The sequence below is a fragment of the Clavelina lepadiformis genome, chromosome 4 (genome assembly GCF_947623445.1).
Source record: "Clavelina lepadiformis chromosome 4, kaClaLepa1.1, whole genome shotgun sequence".
Lineage (NCBI taxonomy): Eukaryota > Metazoa > Chordata > Ascidiacea > Aplousobranchia > Clavelinidae > Clavelina > Clavelina lepadiformis.
Genome location: NC_135243.1, coordinates 1809197 through 1815899, shown reverse-complemented (window position 1 = coordinate 1815899; position 6703 = coordinate 1809197).

Here is a 6703-nt window from a genome sequence, read left to right as displayed (position 1 = left end):
GTGCTTCAGTCGTTGAAAGTCCTGTATAGTCTTGTGTATATTGCAAGACTTGCTTGTGCAAATATGTTCTTGATAACTGAGTAGGTGTAGTTCTATTATGATCATTCTGTGTCATTAGAACACTCATTGTTTATTGTGTAACATTACATGAATCGACAGGAACGACTTGACTTCTCGTGCGCTCTTTTCGGACCCGGTGGTGGTCTTGTTTCCAACGCTCCACACATCCCAAGCCACCTAGGGGCCATGTTGGATGGCGTGCAGTACCAGATGTGGGCGATAGAGATCAATGAGGAAGATTGCATCGTCTCCAATCATCCATGTGCTGGAGGAGTTCATCTTCCTGTTTACTCTAGTGGGTATGATCATGTGATATGCTTAGTGTTGTGATAAATGTTATAGATCTGATCACGAAGTTTATCATATGATGTTCAAAAATTTCATAGTTGTGTAGCAACGGTGTTTGTGTTAACCAACCGCTACTGAAACATTTTTGGCAGAAACACACAAAAGTTTTTGGCGGAAAAGCATCAACGTCATCTCTGTATGTTGTTGCAAGACGAAAATTTATTTGCGTCCAAGTATATTCTGGGACCACAAGTTCATCTGTTTAACAACTTTTCTGCCGATGTGTTGACTTTTCTCAGCGTCATGCCACACAATCGTTCGTACTTTCGATGGATAGAAATTGATGGTGTAAAATATAACATTGGTTGTTTTGTTGCTACATATGTTCAAGATGGTCTTCCTGATTTTGGGAGACTGGAATTGGTAATGTTGTGTGAAACTATGTACGTGTCTCTTATTAGAAAGTATGTAGTGATGCCAGAGGACGAGGCTGTAAATGCTTACAGCATTGCAAAAAGTGAACTGTTTGAAATTAAATATTTACATGTTGTAAGTATACAGGATTTTCCATTTTACAAGTTGAAGAGTAAAATTTTAAGTCCTCAAATAATCGATATTAGTGGGATTATTTGATTGTAATTCTGTTTGAATTTGTTCTAATAAAGTGCATAACATTTGTTATTATATAGTTAGGAACCACATTTTTTAGCTTAAATTAAGGTTATCTTCAACATATTCGTTGTGATTGTTAGCATAAATACCGTGTTTTTATGTGAAAAATAAATCAAAGAATCGTAGCACTTGTGCACGTTAGCATTCCCGGATTGTAAAAAAAAGGTCTTTATATTTCGAGGAAAGTAATTAGGGTAATGAAATTTGTATTAAATGTCGGCCTATTGTACTTACACAGGATTACTTTTAAGTTGTTTCGACCTTGTTTAACATTGCATCTAGTAACAAAGTTTATAAAATTACGGCATTGCATGGATAAGGATTCTAAGGAACGTTTTGAATTAAACAGTGACGAAATGTCACCATCTCAATATTAATGTGATATTTATCGCGATAACAGCAACTGTCAGGTAAGAAACTCTGACTGTGTCAAGTGGCTTCGTATATTACATGGCACGAATGAGATTAAGCCACTAGTCTTTCACTTATAACGAAGTAAACGCCAATCACATCGTACACTGGGTTTTAGTTGTAGCCATCATTATGCGTCGAAGTGATGAAGCTGTTATCTGTCGATCCACAAAATTACTGTGATGCTCCTAGGGAAGGAATTCGAAGCATTATGGAAAAGGTATGTTACAAAAATAAACATAAATAAAGCCTATATATATGGAAAAGTTTATCATAATTTTGTGAATAATTTTATTTCTCATTGTTGCTTCAAGTTTAATTTGTTGCTTTGTTGACAAGGCTAAAAAGATTATTATCAAATGTAGTTTGATTTTATTGTTGGTGCTTAATTACAAATATGCTTGTAATTTTGTCTGTAATTAATGTTAGTTTCTCATCATCTCCACAAGTTCAACCATTTGTCAACTTGGCTAAAACCACTGCTATGAAATGCTGTTTAAATCTATAGACCGCCTAATTATGTATACATAGTTTATTTTTGTTTTGAAGAGTTGAAAATTATAATGCGTTAATCACTCGACTTGATTAAGATCGATTTCATCCGGATGGGAACGACCGTTGCCACAAATTTTCTCCTCGAGAGGAAAGATGAAAGAATGTCACTTGCTCTCACTGAGGGTTGGAGAGATCCTCTTGGAAACCAGTCAAGACCAAAAATGTTGGACCTCGTAAGTTTATTAACTCTGATACTTCCAGTTGACAATGCATTTGTATTGAGCTACTACCTACTAGTGACTTTAAATGTGAGTTTTGTATTTTTCGTCTTTGCTTATTTTATAGTTTTCATGGTGTTTAATATTTCGTCAGAGATGAGTTTATTATCACTTTTTACTTTGATTTAAAGCAGCGGTTCTTAACCTTTTTGATCTGCTTTCCTATTCCTAATTATATCCTAGTTTTCTGTTGGTTGTATAACTGCACCTACGCTTATGTCAGTGTCAGGCAAGAGCTGAAGTAAGCCTCACTTCTCTGCGTAATTATAGTAGTTTATTTGTTTGATGCTGTCACGCATTCATACATGTGAGTCTATGCTGTTGTTAGAATGAAATTACATACAGCTTGGCAATGCATGTGTTTTGGTGCTTACAACTGTTTTGCTTTGTTTGGCAGCAAAAGTAAAAGAATGCTGAGTTTGAGTCTTGTTTAAGCTCGATTGCTTTAAGTTGTCGTCGCAAAACTTTGCATCATCGATTGTTTGGTTAATGGTTATTGTTCACTTTGTGATGCTGGTCTATTGTGTTTATATATTGATTAGTCATTATGCTATTGCATAATCAAGTTTAATTTAATATTTTTAACAATCAACTGTGACATCAGATGTCTATGTATGCAGCTTTTCTGAGTATGAAGTAGCAGTTAAAAAGATTGCCATGGAGATGAGATTTAAACAAGTCTTAACTATCATCTCAAGTCCATGGTCAAGATTGTCTCGCACGACTTCGCTGCATGCGCAGATGCCTACCTCACACTGTGAGTTAAAAAATATATAGAAGCTTTCAGTCTGACGTCAGCAAATAGACATCAACTCGCTCTTTATGCAGTCTGATGGTGACCTCACTCCTATTGATAAGTAAGTTTGTTCGTAAGGCTGTGATTATATTATTATATTAACATGAAGTATAACAACAGATCGTCATATTCATTTAAATCAGCGATAAGCAAGCTACCAACGAAGTGACACCTATCATTGCAAACTGTGTTGTAGATTGAGGAACGTAGATATAGGAGCAAGTAACAGCTCCTACTAATTATGTCATCGTTTGTGCCTATGATCTGGTCCGCCTGTAAAAACTCAACACTCAAACAGCCCTTGAGTTGGAAAAGATTCATCAAATGTTTACGTCTTCTGATATAAAATACAACATCTCACACTCCTCAATGCTCAGGTTCGATGGAAATAGAGCAATATTATCCGGCCCAGCAGGTGGCGTAGTGGGGTACACTATGACATCATTTGAAGACCAACCCAGCATTGGGTACAACATTGGAGGTATGGTGCCGCTAGGATATCCAGTATCAGTATGAGCATGTATGTTGCATGCATGCGCAAGCTAGGTAAATATTAATAAGATTATGTAAGTTATGTCCTTGTGTTGTCATCGTGAAATTTATGACACTATTTACACAGGAACATCAACAGATCTAAGTCGATACGACGGGGAATATGAGCATGTGTTCAAGTCTACTATAGCTGGTGTCACCATACAAGCACCACAGGTATTTTATTTTGAAATCTTAAATTAAGACAAAATTTCAACAATGGCACAAATTTTCCTGTTAATGTCAACAACAGAACAAAGTGTGTTTTTTATTTCAATGTGCTGGTATGTGTTGTTTGGACTCTACATGCTTCGTTATATTTTTGTGTATACAGTCGAAATCAGTTAATCGCATAGTCAATTTGCCAAGCTTTTTTATGCGATTAATCGGTGTATGTGTTCCTACATTTTTTCCGTTATTCTCTTTTAAACACCGGCGCACACATTCTTGCTCCTCCGCCGATTTTTGGAATGACTCAATGCATTATGACGCAACAAGTGAGCTTCCTTCTTTTCGATTTCGACACAAAAAATTTTTCAATAACAAGGATTCTATCGGACAGACATAAATCTTTTCGCTTTGCTGGCTTACTATTTCCTGGAATTTTATATCGTATACGTAGGCTACAGTACAGCACAGGTATTTTACGTTTTTGCAGTGGTTTGAGCTTTGCGACGTAACAATGCTTAAATAAAAATTAGTCTTGTTGTTCTATTGTGATGTAACGATCCGTAACAATCCTTAAATGAAACGTAGTTTTGTGGTTCATAATCACTGTAGAGAAGGCTTTTTTTGTGAAGTTTTACTTTGTTGTTCAAATCATTTACGTGCTACTGTCTCTATAGCCTTGCGAGAGATCTGACGATGATTTTTGTTTATTGGTGAGGATAATCTTCAGCGACTTAACACTTCATCAAAGGAAATATGCGGTTAAGTGATACAAGTCTACAAATCAATCAAGAAAACCTATTCGATTAACCGATTTATGCGATTAACCCTTATGCGATTAACCGTTGAATTTTCTTCACAAGTGAATGGGAATGGTTTGGGATTATGCAATGCAATGCAATGCTATTAAGCGATTTATGCCTTTAACCGATATGCGATTAACCGATTTCGACTGTATATTATAGTATTGAATATCTTGTTTTCTTTCGATCTTTTTGAGATATTTTATCTTTATCTTTTGTAAAATATTGTGACTTTGTGACTTTCATAGAGGATCTGTCAGGTGATTCACGGTCCAGCGATTATCATCCACAAAACCAGCACAATCTTGGTGGAACCTGACTGCAGGGGAAAGATGACTAAGAAAGGTATTGCGGTATGACATCATGGTTGCGTATGACTATGTATTGCATTATGACATCATGGTAACATCACTTTAGATTGTGTTTAGGGTTGTCTTTTTGTTACATGATAGACTGACAACATCATTGTAGCTTGCCGCGATTAGAAATTGTAATTTTGTGAAAATTCGCCTATTCAGGTGACGTGACCATCATGATAGGGAAGGGAAAGCCGAAGCATATTGGCAAGGAATTGGACGCCATCCAACTCTCTATATTTTCACACAGGTCAGTGTTATTTCGTAGATACAGTTTTTGGAAGCAAGTTTTATAACTGACAATAACTGGAAAATTGAATATCAAATGCATGCAATGACCATTGTGGTAGTTGTAAGGTGTGGTTGGGTTCTTTGTCATTCTCCGTTATTTTAAATAGGTGGTATTTGTTATTGTTAAGTGTTATTTGGTGGACTGAATTTCTCGAAGCGATTTTTATGACTGACAATTTACCCAAATGACAATAACTGGGAAATTGAATACCAAATGCATACAATTATTATTGGGGTAGCTGTAAGTGGGGTTGGGTTTTTTGTCATTCCCAATTAACTTTTATGGGTTATGTGCTATACTGGGATCACTGACCCCATCACTATATTATAACCTCTGACTACTAACCACTAACATTAAGGTCTGGCTTGAACTTGTCATATTTATACATGTTTGTTATTTTATATTACTGGTCTAGATAATCGTCCAACAGTGCTTTTACTTGTTTGTTCTAATTTCTGCGAATTTATTACACCAAGATTTCTCAGCCCTTGACATTTTATCTGTGGTTCAGTCGTTGAAAGTCCTGTCTAGTCTTTGTATACTTGCTTGTGTAAATACGTTGTTGATAACTGAGTAGGTGTAATTCTATTATGATCATTCTGTGTCATTAGAACACTCATTGTTTATTGTGTAACATTACATGAATCGACAGGAACGACTTGACTTCTCGTGCGCTCTTTTCGGACCCGATGGTGGTCTTGTTTCCAACGCTTCTCACATCCTAGGCCACCTAGGGGCCATGCAGGATGCCGTGCCGTACCAGATGAGGGCGATAGATATCAATGAAGGAGATTGCATCCTCTCCAACCATCCTTGTACTGGAAGAGTTCATCTTCCTGATCAATCTCGTGAGTATGATCATGTGATTTGCTTGGTGATGTGATAAATGTTATAGATCTGAACATGAAGTTTGCCATACGATGTTCAAAAATTTCATGGTTGTTTCACAACGGTGTTTATGTTAACCAACCGCTACTAAAACATTATCAGAAGTTTGCGATTTATGCTGGGACCACCACCATTATGTGGTTACCTAATTTACCAGCTTTGTGGTTATTTGGCAATTTAGTTGCCGATGTGGTAATTTATGTGGTTACCAACAATCATTTGTTTAGTTGGTATTATATCATATGAAATTACCTGATTATATCAGACAACATTATGTAGCATGTGTTTATTATTTCCAACCACACAGCAGGTTTTCATCCCTCAGCACACGAAGCCGATATTTTTCACGGCGAATTGCCACGAAAAATTTGCCATTCCGTTCGTGGTCCATGTGTATTTAGTGCTAGTTTCGTGGTAGCTCAGGCAACTTGACAATCTCTTCTCTCTACAACAAAGGCTGTCTCTTATTTAAACAAGATTAAATAGTTACGTCTTTTCCGAATGTTTTTACTTATTTAATTCATTTGGGTGACTTTTTTTTAATTAACTATTTGCGACAGTTATTTTACTTCATTATTACCAATTTGTTACATCACAGTGTATTATTTGTTTAAATCATCATCTCGCTTAAATTGTTGGATAATAAAATGTCATATAAACATCTC